This window comes from Rutilus rutilus (assembly GCF_951802725.1).
Source record: "Rutilus rutilus genome assembly, chromosome: 17".
Classification (NCBI taxonomy): Eukaryota; Metazoa; Chordata; class Actinopteri; order Cypriniformes; family Leuciscidae; genus Rutilus; species Rutilus rutilus.
In genome coordinates this window covers 20,550,306-20,572,495 of record NC_140230.1, presented here as the reverse complement: position 1 = coordinate 20,572,495, position 22,190 = coordinate 20,550,306, and the positions used below count along the sequence as shown (strand labels likewise).

General features: G+C 40.2%; 1 long non-coding RNA gene across 1 annotated transcript; it reads left to right on the top strand.

Moving 5' to 3' along the window:
- Window positions 1-10,588: 10,588 nt before the first annotated feature.
- LOC311276261 lies at window positions 10,589-19,141 on the top strand. The gene is made up of 4 exons (XR_014625049.1): window positions 10,589-10,646; window positions 12,633-12,691; window positions 18,768-18,925; window positions 19,055-19,141. It is a non-coding gene; the product is annotated as an uncharacterized lncRNA (long non-coding RNA).
- Window positions 19,142-22,190: the final 3,049 nt, after the last annotated feature.

The window sequence follows — 22,190 nt, the reverse complement described above, 5'->3', positions numbered from 1 at the left end:
ATTTTAACGGCTTAGAATAGATATTTTAGATCTATACACAGGCAGTTGTATTTAGAGTGGCTATACAAAATATCCACATTCAAAATAAATGGATAAAGTCGGTATATTTATAAAGAGTAACAGAGTGGTCAATGTGCATTTACTTTACCTTCGGAACAATGTGCATTTAGGCCTACTTTTAAATTGTAACCAGGGTCGGCGCCAGGACATACGGAACGAGGGGGCCTCGTTGTGTCACTGGGGGGGCATACCTCTCCCACCCTCAATAATAATAATACACCCACTTTTAATTAAAACAACAACAACCTCTATAAATCCATGATTGCTTGAATGATCAAGCACGTTAGGTGTTTTAGACGAATACAGATTATGAATAAAGAGTAGAAGTTGACTGAAAAAAAAATACTTAACGAGCTGCTAGTGACGTAAAATCGCAAGTGAAAATGCAAAGTTGCAAAGCTGATTTTATTCTAGTAAAACTAAATTAATTTACAAAAAAAAAAAAAAAAAATATATATATATATATAGGCTATATATATATATATATATATATATATATATATATATATATATTTTTTTTTTTTTAAATAGCCCTATATATATCGTCGCTGTCGGGCGGAATCCTCGTATCTCTCAGGAAATTAAAAAAACGGCATATTTTTTGAGTTATTAAACATTGTATCGTTAAAGTTGGTACCTTATATTGTTATCCTATACTGTTGTGTACCAACATTAACACAACATTTCCCCAAAATCATGTTTAATCGATATGAGTGATGCATGCAATACCAAAATACTAGGCTGTCTAAAATAGGCGGAAATTAATCTGCATGCAAACAAAGTCAGCGGTCGCGTTGAGCCTTTTGACAAGAGAAAAGGCTTCAGTAGTTAACCAAAGCTAACGACTTCCTAAACTCCATTTGAAAGGTTTAAGAGCTATAAGTGAAGCAGAACAAAAAACGATGAGCTGACTAACGTTAGGCTGTCTAATAGGCGGAAATTAGACCAGTAGACCTACCTTTTTTCTCCCATAAATAAAAACCTTGCTACTTGGGGTATTTTACATGCACAGTGCCAACTTCGAGTCAGTAAAATAATACAAACAATAATTTAATGCTGGTATCCAAACCATTTAATTCAATTCAAGTATTATATTAGATACATTTTAAAACTTCAATGCACACGTATAATAAGCCTAGTAATAATAAGCCTAGTAATAAGTAGACATTTAAAATACATCAATAACTGATATCATAGTTTAACACAGATAAAATCAGAGTTAAGGCTTGCTTTACGTGTTGCTCGACGAGGACTTCTTAATCGTTGTGACTTTTCAATCCTGACTGAGGAGACAAAATGCCGCAAGCCTCCCGCCCGCCGCGGAGTGAGGAAGAGGTGGAGTTATGAGGATTCTCAGACAGTTAAGTGTCCAATGGAGTTAAGAGATTTGCTCTCAAGCTATTTTCAACACTTTAGATTGGTTAATAATTTGTAAAAATAACAGTACCACGTGGGGACTGACCAATAGCATCGATTTGTGAAAAAATATGAAATTGACCAAATTTGGACATTCGAGGTTTCCACCCGACAGGCGACAGCGACGATATGTAGTTAATTATATGTCAGGAATAAGAGGGCACAGTGGAACCGTCACCATGCCTGTTGCTGAGTCTCAACGGATGAAATCGCGCTCCGACGCATGGTGGTGTGCTGACCAGAGGTGAGGGGGCACAGTAACCTAGGTGGCCGGGCCAGGCCCCCTGGGGCCCCCTCGTGGCGCCGACCCTGATTGTAACATATGTAGGCTAGATATAAGTTTAGCATTATGATGCAGCAAACATGCCATGCCAATGTATTATTATGAAATAAATAGACACATTTGCTAAGTAGTTGTTATAGAACACAATGTAAAATGATTCAAAGAGGCCATCACTTCTGGGGTAAGTTGACCCCCTACCTGGGGCAAGAAGGCCCTACAACTAAACGTTTACAGAATGTATAAATTACTTTTGATATAATTCTTATTAATATTTATATATTTTTAAGTGCCATTAATGTAAAATAGTAAATCAACTATTCTATTTAAAATACAGTTGACAATTTAGTTGAACATTTGAATAACTGATGTCAGACAAAGCAGAATACCAGTAAAAGATATCTCTGAGAAGTAAAATTATTCTATGACATATATACAGGCATAAAAATATTTACATATATAATTGTCCATATTTTAACTGAAGAAATGTCATAGTAGCAACACTGTGAATGCAAATGTAATGATTTCACTCAACTAAATGTCTGAAATGTACATCTATTTCATGGAAATACTGAATAATAACAGCGTTAATAACAGTAATTATTACATTTAAAAATAATAACACTAGTAACAACATGTCATCCTGGACCTTCTGTGCCAATTCTGGGGGAACTTCTAAGCAAGCTGCCATGTATTTAAATTACGCAGTAGCCTATAATGAGCTTAATCTTAAATATACATGTGTATGGACAGTAAAGGGATTGTTGTCTTAAACAAACCATAACATCACATAAACTTACATAAACAGTCAAGACAAGGGATGTTTATGGAACTCAAACCTCAACACTTGGGCTGCATTCCACTCTTTTGCATTCTGCATTCCAAATTTTTATGGCATTCACTCGCTAACTTCTCTCTGTCCCATTCACTCGGATGTGCGTCATTGCTTATTGCAGTCCATCAACAGACCAACAGACTAATTAACAAATTAATTAGGCCCCTATGCATTCCACCATGCATGCTGGGAAGAGTGTGAATGGGACTGAACCACAAAACCATTTTTGTTTCATAAAGGTTGCATTAAGATGCACATTGCTTTCTGTTCCTGAAAGCAGTAAGTTGATTGAAACTTCTAGAATAGTAAGTAATCACAAAAAAATACAATAATCAAGTAAATAATTTTAGCATGTTTTACTTTTCTAATATGCTTCAGGTGATCTAGTAACATATGACATACATGTAGTGAGTGACACAGTCAAATCCGAAACTGATTGGAATCCTCCAAACGATTATTCTTCCAGAATTCCATCACCCAACAAATGAAGTATGCATTGTCTCTTTATTTGGTTTTCCCGAAATGTTTCGTGTTTTCTTCACTGAGCAAAGCAAATTTGTGCTTGAGGTTCAAATGCAGACCTATTGACTGGTTAATGAGTGAAAATTATGCACGTGTCTATTTTATTCTTCTCAACAGGACATATGACAAGTCAGTCGCTGCATCTGTTGGTGATTTACTGTGGTCACAGCTGCCCTGTGTCAGGGGTGTCTCCCTTGATTTGTCTTATTGTATTCAAGGCAAAACATGACCAGCAGCTTGTAAGTATAATTATTATTATTCTTTTTTTGAGTGGGCATGGTTCCCAAGAGGCTTGAGATTATTTATATGACAGATACATTAAACATATCATTTTTGGTAATCATGTCAAGATAAATGCTAAATCAGATCCACATAATCCAGGCCAAATATTTATGTGTTTTCAAAGAGGTTCTGGAATCAGCCAATGCTGACACAACCTACAATAGGGTTTCTGTCAAAACTGGTCCTTTTGGCCAAACTAAACACTGAGATGAGCAGACAGTTTTGTGTTCTGCTTATTTTGGAATACAAACAATATGTTTATGCCATATCCCAAAGAGTATTGAGTGAATATGTGAAAATATTATTTAAATGTGCTTGTCAAATAGGCTACAAGCTTAATAAAAAGCTACATTTATGCTCTTATGCCCAAAGTTTAAAAGAGGTTGTAAGCGTTTTACCTTTTCGTTTTTGTAACTATGAAAGTGGAACTTCAAAGCTGCATCATGGAGTTGATGCTATGGGAAACGCCCTCAGTGTGTCCTGTAAGAAAAAATGATGTGGACGTCAAAGATCTCAAAAATGAAGTTTATTACAGCATAGCAGTGGCAAGGTATAAAGCACCTTGGGTTCACTGGCGTCAGAATGAACCCAGAACATCCAAATCTTAAACCTTTTATCCTGTTCTTAATGTAAATTTAAGTTGCTCTTGTTGCAACAGCTGTGGTCTGTATGTTAATGAAGTTGTGACACCCCATTGTCTGAGAAAGTTCTCTGTGTCCCACACCCAGTCCCATTCTACAATTGACTACCATTTGTTCAGGATGTGATCAACCCAAATGGTGAAGAAACAATATAACTTGACTTTCTTTCATCTCTATGATAATTAAGCCATTTTGGGGATGAGCTCATTCTAAAATATATTTTGGAGTGGAATTTGGGTCGAGGCAGACTACAATTTCTTACAGTCCAGTGTCTGAATACGTGTAACAGATGACAATTTATTGGCCGACGGCAGTCCATGACGTCACAAGATTAGCGCCTGTGAGTATTAGAGGGCGCCTGCAAGACACGTCATCAGCTTTTTTGTCTTCAGGAGCCACTTTGTTTGTATGCACGTGTAAGAGAATCTGTTGAAGCATGTTTGAATTTTAAGAGAGCTGGATGCGCTCATTGTGATGCTTTCGCAGTAGGAAGCTCTGTTCTTGCTTTATTCTCTTATACCCCTTTTCCATCAAGGCAGTGCTAATGGTGGTTCGTAGCCAGAGCCTAGTTTAAAATCGGTTCTTTGTTTTTCGACAACCAAAGCACCAGCTCTGAACCAGGAAAAGTGGTTCTACCAGAAAGACTCGGGAGAATAAATATTGTGACAATTATAAATTTATTAACAGCCCAGCAAGCAATAAAGTTCTTTGGCGTAGGCCCTGTCCGTAGCCCGCAATCTGAGGGTCCGGACTCTGCATATCCTGCCTGAAGACAAAGGCAGGGGCGCAGCCAACCCCCTGTGAGGTATGGGAAGGGACCATCCTGGTGGTGGTGGGGAGGATGGAGGGAAGGATCCGTCTTGGAGGTGGTGGGGAGGATGGAGGTGAATGGAAGCGTCGACATCTGCGAACTCAAACGTGTGTAAGTACCAATTTTTTATACCACGAGTATTAGAATGTGATTGGATAGATGAGAAGGTAAAGTGACGTAACAATTGAGTCTTCCCGGCAGAACTTATGCTAAAGCTTTCATTTCTTAAGTAGCACCAAAACATTGCTGGTCTGGAAGTAAGAACTGCTTGCGTCAGGGGCTGGGGGTGGGGTTACCGTGACCAACAAGACAAACAGAAACTTGTGATCGCCATTTTTTAAATAGCAGCTAATCAAGCTAATAGCAGCTCGATTGTAATCTACGTCTATGCAAGTTACGGCGAGCTGCTCGAACACGTTGGATTCGTGTGTTTGGATGCCGATGTAGGTTCGCAAAGCCATTAACATCAATAGTAACACAACGACCAGCAGCGCGGACCGATCGGAGCTGGGGGAGTGTTTGGAGAGCATATGACTCCTTGTGCTTTTGGATCGCTTTCGCAGTGCTTTGATGTCATGCGCCAATCGCTCTGCGAGAAGCTGAACCATCTCAAACAAGCCTGGTGTGTTTGTGTTTGGTGATGCTGCGCTAGCGTTGCTGGGCAACTTGAGATGTATACAGTGACGTAAGATCTGGCTCTGTGGTGGCTCTCTGGCCTGTGGAAAGGCAAACCGGTTCTTAGAAAGCTTGTCAGTCGAACCAACTCCGAACTGGCAATAGCTCTGGCTCTGAACTAGCACCCGGTTCTTGCTGATGGAAGAGGGGTATTAGAGAATCAAGTGTTTGCACGGAGCTTGTTTGGCTCTCAAGGGAGCTGAATACATTCACTGTGATTTGTTCGCTGTGGGAAGCTCCACCTATGTTTAACTCTCTATTGAGAGATGAGAATTGAGCGTCTGTACCACGCGGTCCGTGTCCCGCTTCTACCGAGGCGGCAGGGTGGGAAAGATCGTGGCGGAGCTTGGAAGTCGGACTTTTTTTTCCCCTTTTGGGCTTCTCTTGATAGCTCCATTGTTCTCAAATCCCATTTTGTGGTTTTGGAAGCTTGCTGTAAAAATAGAGCGAATTTTCCCAATCCAAATGGAGATTTATAAACACTATTGGTCTCATGTCAGTTTAGGATGCTGCTCTATGGCCGCTTCCGACCTGGCTGAGCGCATATTCAGGTGCCATGTCTAGTTCTGAATAATTAGAGAGAGTTGAGGCGGGTGTTATTTATAATCTGCCTCCTTCTGCTGCCCTTGATTTAAGTCTGTGAGCCTTTAATTTCTCCTAAATCTCCACATTGAGGTGTCAAGGTCATGTGGGTGGTCGTGTCTTGTGTCTCCCATGTAGCGAACTATTCACGTGTGAAGGGGCTGTGTGAACAGCAATTTGCAAGTATGCACCAATTGATGAGCTGCATCGGCTGTTCAATGGTTGCTATAGTTGCCATGGTGAGGGATCTGTGATAAGGAGAAAAACTTTCTCCATGATACTCTGTTCTCACACTCTGGCCTATTCAGACTCAGCTTATGCTCAGGTTGGGGTCTGCTGTCATGAACCTGTGGTGTTCTTCTATGAAGAAGTGGCAAGAGGCAGACAGAGTGAAATACATCCAGCTCGGTTGCCCTCTCCAGCTTGGAGATTAAAGTGGACTAGTGAGTCACCATTTCTCAAGCTGGTAATTGCTGAGGGACAACTGTTTTTATAAGGAGCCTTCTTGTTTTGCCTTCCTTCCGATTTGACCGGAGGTGTTAGCAGTGAACTGCTGAGGCAGCAGCATCCAAGGAGTGGTCGTGTAGGCTACCCCTACAATTTAGTCTGCACTTCTTCCAGCTCAGCTGGTTAAACTGCTAAGAGACATCCATTTTAGAAGGCTGGTCAAGGTATGATTATGTGACCCCCTCACTTTCGGTTACTGTCTCTCCATTTTCTGGAGGTGTTAGCAGTAAACTGTTGAGGCAGCAGCTTCTTATTTCTGTGCCCCTGAGAGTACGGTCCCACATATGGGATTTAGAATGAACAGTGATTCGACATAACTGCCAGATTCAAACTGTGCTTTCGCGCTTTAGCTGGCGCTGAGCCAGAGACGGATGCGCTCAGCACTTGTCATAAATCACAACTATTTGCAGTGTTTTCAAACACATAATGTTTAATTTAAGTTTCAGACATTTAAATACACATAAGCACTAGTAAAACAATACATTTGGAGTTTGTAAAATACACACTGATGTCTATGGAAGCAGCAATAAAAATCTATTAAAATATAATTTGCCGACGTGTGTTATTGTGTTATCAGATACACATAGTGTAAGTACTATAAAGTTTACTCTCTTCTTCGCCCAGTTCACCGGCCACTTTCTTACATGTATTTCGGGAGAAACTGATGAATTTTCATGCTGTAAATACCACTGACAGGACTCTCTGAACTACGGCGCAAACAAACATGGTGGTGCCCATCTCACGTTATAGATCAAGATAAAAAATATTTATAAAGGTTTTTAAACGACAAAAAACACTCACTTACACATATTTGAGAATCGGAATATTAGATAGGCCTAGTTGTAGACATGGTAAGCAAGTTGGTGAATATTTTGAAAAAAAAAGGAAAAACAATATAAAAGCGATAGGCCTACATCTATCATACAGTGTTATTGTGACTGCGGTATATCATGTGCCAAGCTTGAGGCATCGCCATGGAAACATTAATGGTGAACGTTCTAAAATAACGGTCGCTTGGAAAAACTCACTCTGGGGGGTCAGTTCGAATATTTTAAACTTACGCGTGAAAGGGTTAACTGCTCTTCTGAGGTAAAACCACTTTTCAGAACGTGGTGAAAAGTGGAAGATTGATGACACTAAAGGTTGTTGCCTGTAATGCTGAAGTAAGAAAGTTAGCATTTTGCATGCTCCTTTTGAAAGCTGCTCAAGTACCCCTTAGGGTAGAGCAAGATAGACAGAATTATGATGGTACTTACTATACTCGCTCTTTTTCATTTACCTCCCTCCCCAACTATTGTTGTGTCTTAAAATAGGGGTATCACTTTCCCTTTAGATTGGTGCTCTACTAAAGACGAACCGCTAGTTATAGCGGGTTTTGAGTACAGTAACTTTACTTTAGACAGGTTATGAGCTGCTCTCAGCCAATGACATTGGGGTCTGTAAGTAGGGCCTGAGCTCCCCTGCAGTTCCCTTGGAGTTAGAGCCTGAATGAAGAGAGTTACTGGGCACACTGCGTTATGCCCTGCTTTCATTTTTCTCTCTTGGAGGAGCAGCAACATCGAAGGAGGCTAATTACTGTAGGTTTTAGCACCTTGCTTGCTCCCTGTGATAAGTTGCTCAAGTAGCCCTTAGGGTAGAGCAGGGTGAATGAAACTATGTTGGGCAACTCATAACTCCCTTTGTTTCGTTTACTTCGCTCCCCAAATCAAGCAGGTCACGTCAGTCAAGTTCTTGTGGTAGATTTTTCCCTAAACCTAACTACGTCCTATAATATTTATACTCTAGCGCGTCTACACATCGACGTCGGCCGAGTCTAACCCTATACCCTTGCGCGTCTACACATCGACATCGGCTGGGTGCTAATCCTATACTCTAGCGCGTCTACACATCGACAACGGCTGAGTCTAATACTATAGCCTAGCACGTCTACACATCGACATTGGCTGGGTGGCTCGATGGTGTTTTTAGCCCCCAATGGCTCCTTCCAGGCAGCTAACCCTAACCTCAACCTTAAACCTACTGATCCCCTCGCTGCCTGGAAGGCGCCGTTGGGGGCTAAAAACACCAAACACCGGCTGGGTGCTAATACCTGTTCCCCTAACTAGCTTACTTCCTGCGCAGGAATAGCTCGATGGTGTTTTTAGCCCCCAATGGCTCCTTCCAGGCAGCTAATCCTAACCTCAGCCTTAAACCTACCCATCCCCTCGCTGCCTGGAAGGCGCCGTTGGGGGCTAAAAACACCAAACACCGCAGGGATAATCGACAAACAGACTTCAGCAAATTTCCTCTAAATGCTTTAATCATGGCCGGAGGATCTCTCGAGCAGTTCTCAGAGAATCTCCCCCAAGAAGAAGCAAGGCCGGAGGATCTCAGACAAATTCCATTGAGAATCAGGTTTGCCTGCATGTCTCCTTCAGACAAAAGGGTAACACTTTACTTGAAGGGGTGTGCATAAGACTGACATGACACCTTCATAATTATGACATGGCAGATGTCATAAATATGAAGGAGGTCTTATGCATGTTTATGGCAAATGTCATTAAGTGTCATTCGCTCAATTATGACATTTTTAATGCAAATATGACATTGTTTGAGATGTCTTTGTTATGACAACTTGACATAAACCAATACATCATAACCTGTCAGTGTCTTTGTCATGACAACTTGACATTACCAAGACAACATAAATTGTCATAAATATGACATAAACTGTTAGGTGGTTGGTTTTGACATTGGCTGTCATGAGGCCATTATAACTGTGTCATGAATGTTTTTCTTGACCTCAACTACAGTGGTACAAATTTAATTTGTAATTAAAATGTTATAATGGCTTCATGACAGCCAATGTCAAAACCAACCACATGACAGTTTAATGAAATGTTAACCCATAAAGCTAAGTGGTTTCTTAAGTTTGATAATTAATCTGCTATGTCATGTTTATGACATATTTATGACAGGTTGTGTTGTCTTAGTAATGTCAAGTTGCCATAACAAAGAAATCTCACACAATGTCATATTTGCATTAAAAATGTCATAATTGAGCGAATGACACTTAATGATAGTTGTCATAAACATGCATAAGACCTCCTTCATATTCATGACATGTGTCATGTCATGATTATGACGGTGTCATGTCAGTCTTATGCACACCCCTTCAAGTAAAGTGTTACCACTTATACTCATGGGGCTCGGCTCATGACGTCACAGACTGCTGTCGGCCAATAAATTGACATGTTTGTTACTCGTATTCAGACACCGGTCACGTGGTCACGCTGGTGAGCACTGGTGGCAATAGTCTCTGCATGAGACAACAGATGTCTTGGTATCGTTCCCCATAACGTCAACTCCATGACGCAGCGTCTCGTTCCCCTGCTTATGCTGGGTACATACTACAAGATATTCAGGGTGATTCTCCCCTTACGACAATCCTAGGTAAAGTCCTGATTATCTTGATGGTTCTACAGATTATCTTTTTTCTTTTTTTTTGGCAAATTAACCAAACAGTAGCTTATACAAGGTAAGAAATCAATGACACACATACAGAAGAGTGAAAAATAAAAACAAAACAAAAACAAAGAGCGAAAACAGCTAAATATATATCGAGTGGTGGTGTATGCAGGTACACTGGTAAGTAATGGGATATTTTAATGATATAGATATAGATAGAGGCAATTTAAGACAATCATAGTAATAGAGTTGTAGTGGAAGTAGTAAACTTAATAATAACAATAATAATAGTAGTAGTAGTAGTAGTAACAATAATAATATTCATGATAATAATTGTTACAAGACAGAAGGGGCAGACACACGGATAAAGGTAATGTGAGTTTATTATGAACAACCAGATGAGTGATCGGTAGTGCAGGTAAAGGTAAGTGGGCGAGTGGATATCCAGATGGTGTAGACTTCAATGACTCAGTTCGTTTTCTTGTAGATGAAGATCGGATGGAGATACTCAGGACTGGAGAGGACTCTGGAGCACACACAGGAGACGAGGAACAACGAGGAAGACTTGGAGAGAATACAAGGGAACAGGTAAACAGCATTGGAGTCCTAGAGGTAAGCACAGCATTAGCGTCTTGATGCAAACAATACCGGACAATGACTGAGAGTGAGAGTGGAGCTTAAGTGCTGGAGGTAATTGCTGGACTGATGATGTGCAGGTGTGTGTGATCAGTACTCAGGGGAGAGTGAGTGCAGGTGCACCAAAGAGGATCCTGGGGAATGTACTGCAGAGAAGACAGACGAAGACACACGGTGAATGTGACAATAATAGCATTAGTAATAATAATAAAAATAATAATAATACATTTAGATCAGTCAATAAAATTATTGTAGATATACACTATTCTCTAGGTCTGGGAGCCGCTCGACAACTGCCAGTGAGCACAACCAACAGAACCTCCCGACCTGGGCCCCCGCGCCTTTTTTTACCTGGTATTAAAGGTGCTCTAAGCGATGTTGGGTGACATCACTTCTTGTTGATGTTCGAAGTATTGTCAAACAAAACGGACCCGTTTTAGGTTTAAAACGCTAGCTCGACCCACCCTCCTCCTCATCCCGTCCCCTCCCCCTCCCTTCCGTGCTTCCTGAAACAGTCATGAACCATTTAGAAAAAACAAACTGGGTTTACCCACCTGTCCAGCAAAAACAGAGCCACAAGAATGGTAGTTTGGAAGCCCTTCTGCCGGCGGAGTTCTCGCCACCTTTTGAACACATTTCCGATGTAAATTCGGGACTTCGCGTTCCTTCTCCTTTTCCCTATTCTTTGTTATTTGTTCTTCAGAACGTTGTCTCTTTGGTCGTGTGTCGGCCATATCAAATATTATAGCGGATAGTGAGGAGATGTTTGCTGGATGTGACAAAAAACGTGATCCGATCATAAGTGGTCAGCGGCGAAATGCGGGTTGAAATGGGGTCTAAAATCTCTGGTGTTTATAAATCTCTGAAAACATATGAAGAAAAACGTGTGTGACCACATCGCATTTGCAGTGGAAAAAACTATTTAGTATAGCTCTGCCCACTCAAATAAGTGATTGAAAGACACCTTTTGAGGAAGCGCACCATGCATGTTTTGTTGTATCAAAACAGACAGATGACAATCGAAATCTGAGTTTCTCACTTTACACTTAAATTTCTTTGAATTAGCCTCCTTTCTCGTTTGTTTGGAATATGGCTTTGTCCATTCAGTCGTATTAGTGAACAGCACTTCGCACTCTTGTGAAAGTGACGTTGGGTGTGACGAAATAAGTAGGGGTCTTAACAAAATCCAATCGCAAGGAGTCCCCAGGCAATGCATGTTAATACTAGGTGGAAATGACACATCTTAGCAGAGCGCTTGTAATCAGATCACAGAAAACGCAACTAATACCATGCCCTAAGCTTGTGTAAAGAATAATTATAAATAATCATTGACAATCAAAGAATGATTAATGAATTATATGCATTCATAATAATAAACGTAGCTTTAAACACTAAATGCAACTTGGTAGACCTGTTATTATGACAGTTTTCCAGTTAAATCTGTTCTTGTGACCTGGAATGGATATAAATTCGTCCGATGGTTTATAGAACTTTTTAACATTACAAACTCACAAAATCTAGTGGTTTTCTAGCTGTCTTTAATGCACAATATACATCTGCAATAACTTAAAATAATGTGTAACAATGGTTAATCAAATGGTATGTTTGGACAATATATTCACATTGGTCAAAAACTGCAAACACAGCTGACTGTGTAACATGAGAAAATCATAATCAGTCCAAGCTGTAGAAGGGTACTGTGTAGGTGGATGAGTGCTATGAGATTACAGTTCCCCTTCCACCCCTGCTTCCCATGGAGGTTACAGAAACCGGACGGCTTCTTCTAAGACACACCCAACCTACAGAGATGAGGACGGGCCCTGGAACCCCCTACGTGCCTTCATTTATTATACGCCCTCGTAGCAGAGACATACATGTTGCTGTGTGGGTGTATTGTGAATATTGGCAGTAAGTGTGTGAACCTTTTTCTGTGTTTAGAGTTCTCTGGGGTTCAGGATGAAGTGTTTGACCTGGACAGCTGTGAAAATTAAGCAATGGTAGGAAATCATTGTTACCAACAGTCACAAACCCTTTGGAATATGGTTTGAAATATTTCTGTATTTAATTATAAAAGTGAACCCACAAAGAACCTATAGATTGGACAATTCATATGTTGCAAGAGGCATGTTTGAATGGTTAGGTCATAGGCTATAAATCTAAACTTCAAGAAAATGCACACTGAATAATGGGGAACAGGAAAAGATGATATTTTTAACATGCATACTGTCCAAGGGATCTAACAATAGTTAAAATTCTGCCCTAAAACCTTTTAAAGCAACATATACCAACTATATGACCTCCTTAATCCTTGTTGTATAATATTATAGGCCTACTAAATGTATTATTATTATTATTAATTTAGCCTATTTACTTTATTGGGAAATAATTCTTTAAAAAATAGGATCATCTCTCATAGGGAGCTCTCAAGGCACCCGTTTGCATAAAGATTTCCAATTCACAATCTGTCTTGCAAATGGCTTATTATAAGGTGCACAAAAGACGGTCAATTTGATCCCACAACCTTAATGACATGAATCAGAGACAGGGATTGTGCAATAGTCTATTCAAAGCTGGCTTTGTATACAAACATGCACAAGTAAAGTTGTCAGTTGCAAACTCGCAATAAACCCCTTAAGTTAAGAAAACCCTTAGTTATAATTTGAAGTGTATTATCACTAACACCCTGTTATAGCCTACCGGACGTGACCATCGCATTGCGTCAAATAAACACAATAATTGATGTTGTCTACAGTGGATGCATAGTGCCGACAGTAGACTGATGTCCTGTTCTATTTCTGACGTAATACACACACTTGTCCTACTTCTAAAATCAAGACAAATAGTAAAAGGAAAGACATTGAGCTGATCATGTTGGGACGCTCACTTTGTAGACAGTGTAGATAGCCGTGCCAATGGACACACCCGATTCAGACAGTGTGTAAGGATTTTCTTAACCTTCCCACTTTGGGGTTTACTGCAACCGGCTGCAGAACATTACTGATGAACACTTTTTTCCTTCACAGAAGTTTTAAATTCCTCTGACTTTAAAATTGATTGCACCCGTCTAGTCCTGAAAGAGCATAAGCAACCAATTTAAAAGGCATGTAGGCTACAATGCCAATATGTGCGGAGGAAGATGAAGTTATTGAACAAAAAAAAAAAAGACAGGAAGAGGGTAGAGGAGGAATGGGGGATAGAAGGGCGTGGAAGCTTAAGTGATTAAATGCATCATTCGTTTTGCAATAGTGAAGAGCACCACCCAAACACTAATAAAACTAAATGTAAATTTTCCTTATCATGTTATTTCTATCGTGACTAATGCTGAGTGTTTTCATACTGGACGACAGGGAAAACATGTGTTGAGAATGAATCTTTTACAATCTCCAAGTGAGATTAGGAGACTGCACAATCTTTCCTATTTCATCTATGCTTTTATTTTACAATAGGTTTAAGTATTTTAAATGTTGCTGATTCATATTTTTAGAGTTATGAAATCCGAGCATGAATATATTAATCCCTGTTTTTGTACTGAAAAATGTCGATAAGTTTTGCTTTTTTAATTGATTGTCCTAAGTTTTCCCATAAAGCTGTTATGAGTCATTCATAATGATGGTGTCTGCATGGGATATTAATAGATCCTATAGTTTGCGGGCACCCAGGTCTCTCAAACTTGCAATTTGGTCAGCCAACATAAATACCAATTTGGGTGTGTAAAACAACTAGTGGGACTACGGGACAGAGAGTAGGTTTGTGCCTGGGCTGGGGGCTTGGTTGGAGTAGATTGTTTTGCGCAGATGAAGCTAGGGTGTGGTCATGAAATAAACAGAGCCAAAGAGTTGAAAATGAACTTGCTCTGCTCTCATTTTGTGGCAGTGAAAAATCTAATGAGGCACTGTACAGACTTCCACCCTGTGTTTATGTAGCTGTTAGGGGAAAATCCTCACAACCCTATTCTAGTTCCAGCCCTCATTTTAGAAAACATTCATTCTGAAATGAGAACAGAAACGATTTTGAAACTTTATGTTTTTGCTGCAACCAACTGGATTTATTTTGGAAAGTAACACTGACCAGAAACCTCTTTTCCCGCTTTCTTTCTAAAATTAACATTGTTGTACTCATTACACATACATGCTCCATTTTACTATTTGATTCTTAGGTCCTTATTTCTAAATACTTTTTTTACTTAGAATAGTTTTACTAATTTTACTAAGTGCATCAAATAAACAGTCAGTTGTACACATTGGATCAACTAAATCGATCAATCAATGCATTGAATGAAAGAGTTGCAGGATGCAGTTGCTGTTGAAACTGTAACCACCAAAAGTCCTGTGCATTTCCCATTCATGTCAACTTCAGGATTTTGTGTGGATGGGGAAGGCAGTGTGGGAGTGAAAACTGTGGTGCATTACAGCTGAGAGGTCAGGAATTTTGTTATTGAGTCAAAGATTTTCTCCCCACTTTTCCTTTGCCTGTCCGACCAAAAATCAACAGAGAGGGAATGGTGGAGCTCCCCTGCCAGACCCACTTCCTATTACTTGTTTCAACTCCCAACCACAGTGTTTGTAACCAGCGACACAAATATATAAGACTTCACCACAATGCCAGCAAACCGGCAGACCGGTGTATATATACAACACTCTGTAGGAAAATCTGAAAGGCTTTCTGTCTAAAACATTGGGATGTACATAGATAGTGTCCCCTAGTGATAATAAAGACTGAATGAAGAATAAAGGCTCTTTGTTTTTCACATGAACACAACCACAAGAAACCACACGAGAAATGCACATATGCATTTTAGGGAGTGGAAAATCTGAGCCAGGCAACTGGCATATGGACAAAGTCAATAAACCTTGCCGTATACACACAAGAGAGGACAGTGAAATTTTGTCTTCCCACTTTTTTTTTTTTACATCCTCCATTGACCACATTCAGCAAACACTGTTTAATCATCTGAAAGAGGCATCTGTTGGGCACATGCTGCTTTTTTGTGGGAGCACTGAGCCGTATTCCAATTTCAGTTACACATCTGTGACACACAGTGTGGATATAAAAAAAAAATGTCACTGGAGAGAGAAATGTTGAAGCTTCTTCTTTTACACAACATGATACTTTTAGAATATCAGCGACTTTAAAATGTCCCAAATATGCCCTGTAATGTGGACTTTTGTTGTGGTTTTCATGTGCATATGTCCTGTTGCCTATAGGTCTTGTTTCCTGCCACTTAATTTTCCTACTTGTTTCTTGTTTCAACAAATGGTCCATTCGTACATATGTTGTTTCTAAACTTTTTGTCAGGTACAGTAGTTGTGATATGATTGAGTTTTGAGTTTATCATGTTTATCATTGTCATTATTTGGTATAGAAAATTAACTTTTTTGAGTTTACTCAACTTCAGGGTGAATTAACTTTTAAAATTTAAGTTGATCTAGTGTCAATGAACACAATACATAAATACAATGTTTTTTTTTTTATGTTTTTTTTATAATTGTTACATGCAGATTCAAGCTCAACAAGCTTAATTAATTATTTTTGCTAAATACTATTTCTGATATAAAACAGGACTTTCATCTCCACTAAACTTCACCAAAGGCAACCCTGCTTTTTGTAACAAAACATTATTTTATTTTTCATTTTTTTTAAACACTTAATAGAGATCAAACATATATTCATTAATAACTATTATTTTCACACCATAAGTCGACACTCGGTTAATAACGTAACCTTAGTTCTCTCTAGAGAGGGAACGAGTGTTGCGTAAGTTAAGCTTACGCTACGGGAAAACTCCTTTTGGCTGCTCTGCAGCAACTGCTGCAACCTATCAGTGCGTCTGGCATGACTCCAGCGCCAATGGAAAGCCTTCCCTGCGGTACGTCATGACCCACCAGAATGGGTGTGGCCTAAGCCTATAAATACCCATCGCCCAGATTGCACTATGATTTCAGTCGACTGGAAGTGAAACCATAATGCAGCACAAGCACGGCAGGTTACGCAACACTCGTTCCCTCTCTAGAGAGAACCGAGTGTCGTTCTCTTACGAGAGTATTCTCGTGTTGCGTAAGTTTAGCTTACACTACGGGAACCCCATGTAAAACGCTGTGCGTGCGAAATTCCAATACTAATGTCCCAAGGGCAGTATACCCGGGGCTCATGTAAAAATGGAATAGACGCGTAAGTGGCAGAATGAGGAGGGACGACCTGGTATATGAAGATAGGTGCTTTACACTTATATACAGTTAAGGCAATATATGAACCTTGAGACTGCATAGGCCCACAGGACACTGCAACATGTCAACGGTCTGAACGAACTAGGTTGGTCAGGTGCGTTAATGTAGCATAATTAGACTGAGAACAGCCTAGCCTGTAAGGCGGGCACTTCTAGGTTATAGAACCTTACAAATGTAGACGGGGAGGCCCAGCCTGCCGCCATACAAATGTCTTGAAGTGAGACCCCACTTGTCCAAGCCCACGACGAGGCCATGCCTCTAGTTGAGTGGGCCCTAACACCCAAAGGGCAATCCAAGCCCTTGGATGCATAAGCCGACGCAATCACATCAACTATCCATCTGGACAGGGTCTGTTTCGAGATGGCTAGCCCTTTAACGCGGCCACCGAAGGAAACAAAAAGCTGCCCAGTCTGCCTGAAGGCAGCAGAACGTTCCACATAAATCCTCAAAGCCCTTACTGGGCAGAGAAAATTAACTCCAACCTTGCTGTCGGACGCAGGGAGGGCTGACAGGGAAATGACTTGCGCTCTAAACGGAGTCGCAAGCACCTTCAGGACGTATCCATGTCTTGGTTTGAGGATGACCTTAGAGTCATTAAGCCCAAATTCCAGATACGTAGCGCTCACTGAGAGCGCGTGGAGGTCGCCCACCCGTTTTATTGAGGCTAATGCCAGCAGAAAAATGGTTTTGAAGGAAAGGTATTTCAGCTCCACCGCATGTAATGGTTCAAATGGGCCACCTTTCATGGCCTCTAAGACCGTAGAAAGGTCCCAAACTGGAACCAAAGGGGGCCAGGGAGGATTCATCCTCCTAGCTCCCCCGAGGAAACGGATTATGAGGTCATTCTTTCCCAGCGACTGGCCATTTACAGGCTTTGTAAATGCCGCTATGGCCGCCACATACACCTTGAGCGTGGATGGGGTTCTCCCGCTGTCCAACAGCTCTTGCAAGAAAGAAAGCACCTCCGTTACCTCACACTCTAGCAGGTCCAATTCATGAGCTGAACACCACTCAGTGAACACTGACCATTTAGACGCGTAGAGCCGTCTAGTATACGGAGCTCTAGCCTGTGTGATTGTGTTCATAACTCCCTCCGAGAGGTGAAATGGTAATAATTGATCGCCCACGCATGTAGGGCCCACAGTTCGGGGTAAGGTTGCCAAACTGTGCCCCCGGCCTGGGACAGTAGGTCCTTCCTCAGCGGAATCGGCCATGGAACTGTGAGCGGCGAACAACACACACGGAAGCAGTGAAAGGATATGAGCACCGGATAGCGCAGCAGGTACGGTGAGTGAAGGCGGCGATAATCCAGCCGGCGTCCTCTGTCTCAAGCTCGTCCCGCTGAGTGCTGTTCGGCGGCGCAGCTTCTTCTCAGTAGATCCAGCGAAGAGAATCCTTCGCTAAAAGGAGACGAAATCATAGTGCAACCTGGGCGATGGGTATTTATAGGCTTAGGCCACACCCACTCTGGCGGGTCATGACGTACCGCAGGGAAGGCACATTGGCACTGGAGTCATGCCAGACGCACTGATAGGTTGCAGCAGTTGCTGCAGAGCAGCCAATGGGTGCACGAACTGCCTCGCCTATGTCTGCCTACTGCAGCAAATGCGTTTTAAATGATTCAAAATTAAGGATAATTTTTTGCTTCAGTATTCTCGAGAAAAGGAGTTTTCCCGTAGCTGTAGCCATGGTCAAAAGTTTAATGTTCATTGGTTTTGATGATTTATGAATTTATGAAACCACTTCCTCATGGCATCATGAGCAATATTTCCTCTTCCCATTTTCTGTTACTTATAGTGTTGAGAGTAATGCATTACAAAAGTAATTATTTGCTGTCTATTTGCTGTAGCTGGAATTCGATGGTTGAGATGACTGCAGAGACAGATTCTACATTTATGAGATGGACATATCCCATTATTTTCAATTCGTCAGAGAAAAGGACAAGACTGTAGTCAATTGCAATCAATGTGTGACACCGAGGGAACTTTCTACATTGAAAATGATAAAGTACGAGTAACTTGAATATGTAACACAGAACAGATAACGTCAAAGACGTCAGTTCAACTTTAATTTTTTAACTATTTTTCAACCATGCTTCCATCTCCTTTTCTCTCGCCTTGTCTGTCTTACCCCCAGGTGCTGCGGCCACCGTGACCGTCGCTAAAAGGAGGAGCGACGACAGTGAAGGCCAAGAGAGGACAAAGCCTGGGACATTAGTGTGTGGCAGTCGTCTGTGAGGGGCTGCCACTTTACTTTCTTTTTCTGTTTGTTTATTTTATGATTATTAACGTTTTGTTGAAAGTTCGCCGGTTCCCACCTCCTTCTTCCCTGAATTACTAACTTTTTTACACAAGCATTGTTAGCCGTTGGTTGTGCCGAACCCTGTCAAATGCTTTGGTGACATCAATGAAGCATTAAATATAGTGGCTGGTTTTTCCTTCGCTTTTTCAAGGATGAACCGCAGATTCGTATCTGATCTCACGTGCCCCTTCTTAGTCTAAAGCCAGCTTGTTCAGGAGCAATTTCAATTTATTAAATTCGACTAATTTAGATTGTATTTGGTTCAAAATTACTCGTAACAGGACCTTGCTAGCATATGTAACCAGTGCAATAGTTTGATAATAGGTTGTTTGACATGACATCACTGCAGTGGCATGAATTGCAGATGGAGGGCATGAAGCGGTACTATCATAGGACATAGGAAGTACTATCACAAAATTTTAAATGCCTATGTTTTGCATTTGCATTCTTTGTAAATATTCACTTTCCCATGGGACCACGGAGGAGAATCGGACAGCCTCTGACACACTGTATTTTTTGTATTTATTTCAACAAATGACAACCAAAATCAAATCCATAGAAGCTTGTGAACAGTTTTGAAGTGGCTGTGTGCAAGTTCTGCTAATTCACAAGCCAAGTGAGAGTCATACTTGCAAATGTAATGTTAATTTTATTAAACCAAACAAAATACAAAACATTCAAAAACACTCAGCAATGTGATTATTTTATTGAGTGATAAGGTTTAATCAGTGACATTATTACTAGATAGGCTATTGAGGGTCTTCCCGTCACCTCCTCAACCGGCTTCCCTTAGTGTTTTTACACGTAGACAAGGTGAAAATTGTATTACACTGTCCAGTTTTCTCCCTGAACGATGATGTGAGTTCCTATGGCAATTCTCGATTCAGCATGAATGACCTACAATGGCGACATTTTTGACAATCACGAAAATCAAAATACTGCCCTAAACTCACTAGCAGAAAGGCAGCGCGATATAAACAAACCAGACCAGAACTCAACACAGCGTGGCGGTTATCTTAGTCTGCACTAAGATATGTACGTGCATTGTTAACTGAATGTTTCCACTGTTCACTGATCAAAATGTAGTCAATCTGGGCTCTGGACTGGTGACCCTAGCTGGACTTCTCAATGTGTGTCTTTGTTACAGAAAAGGGTGTTCGTGATCATTGGATGGTGCTCAGCACAGAAGTTAATGCAATACCTGACCCCGTTAATTTTTGTCGCCATGCCCATTCTTTCCTAGAACACACTTTCTTCATTTTCTCCAACTTTGGCATTGAAGTCACCTGTAATTACCAATAAATTCTGTTTGGGAGCCTCTGCAAGTAATTTCTCGATCTCATTATAAAACTGTTCATCAGGTTTGTCAGCTGATGGAGCATAGCACTGTATTGCCGTTACATTTCTGGGTTTTGAGGCAAATGTATCAGAGATTAATCTGCTACTCACTGTCAAACACGGGGTAGTGGCATTATTGACCCATATGGCAACTTAACATGTGATTTGTGTTTTTTTTTTTTTTACAATAGGCCTCACGCACAAAAAACTTTCCCCTAAAGTTGACACATTTTTGAACAGTAAATGACCATGCAGTTCTAAAGACAGAGGGGACCATTAAAGAAAAAGAAAACGCATTTATTTTCATCATTATTCCAGTGCCCAGAACTTCTTACCATGTCCTTTGAAGTTCAACAAATAAAAGCAAGTCAGCTGTGACTTAAAGAGCGAAGAGAAGAGAACTTGCCCATACTGGATGGGAATGCGTTATATTTAAAAGTTAAGTACATATAATCATGGGGTTAGTGAAATGTAACATTACATCTATTTTTCTGTCTGCCACTGATAAACATCTTGGCACATGTTTATATAGAGTGCCTGACAATCTGCTGCCTGAAATCTACAGCCATTACTTAATACATGAAATAACAATTGTACATACAAGACTGACTAACTAAATGTATGTATTTAGTGTTACATTAAGGCAAACTCTCTAATAAATTTTCCACTTAGACTGCTATTAGGAAATACAGAGGAAGAAAAATATTTCTTGAAATGTCTAAAATTTATTAAAATTGCACTGTTGCACTTGAGTTGAACTACATGGTTCTCAACTTGTTATTAAGGATTTAACATTTCATGAAAGTTCTCAAGAGCACCATGTGGTTTCTGTTTTTTTATAGAAAAATAATTTGTTTCTGAGAGCTCTTGAAGTGTTGTACATCCACATTAGTCCTACACTAATAACCACCTTCTGTATTCATAAGCTATACAATTATTGTAATTTGCCACAAATTAGTGTTTTGAAAGATATATTATTATGACATATATGAGATCACATTTAGAAAAAAAAGAGGCATGATTTACTATGAAGATGAAAAGATTGACACTTCCTCAGTTCCCATATATATATTTTCATGCTGACAAAAACATCTGGAAACCACTTTTGGCTTTCACATGACTTTCAACCATCTGTGAAACTGCTGTATGTCAGTGAGCTGTCTTTACCACGTGGATTTGACAGTGAAGTGTTTTTGCAATATATAAAAAACACAATGTTTAACCTTAAACATTTGAGGCTGCACAACATTCATCAGAATTAAGTGTATATAAAAAGCTATAGTTTATTGCTTCATGCTAAAATCATCAACCTTAAAACATAAGTACAGACAACACCAAATAAAAAACAGCTCCTTAAAGACATTATCATTATCCACCTGATTTCTGTTAATAATTTACCCTAAAATATTACATAAATAGCACAATGTTGTTGTTTTATCGTATCAAACCTTACATACACTCACCTAAAGGATTATTAGGAACACCATACTAATACTGTGTTTGACCCCCTTTCGCCTTCAGAACTGCCTTAATTCTATGTGGCATTGATTCAACAAGGTGCTGAAAGCATTCTTTAGAAATGTTGGCCCATATTGATAGGATAGCATCTTGCAGTTGATGGAGATTTGTGGGA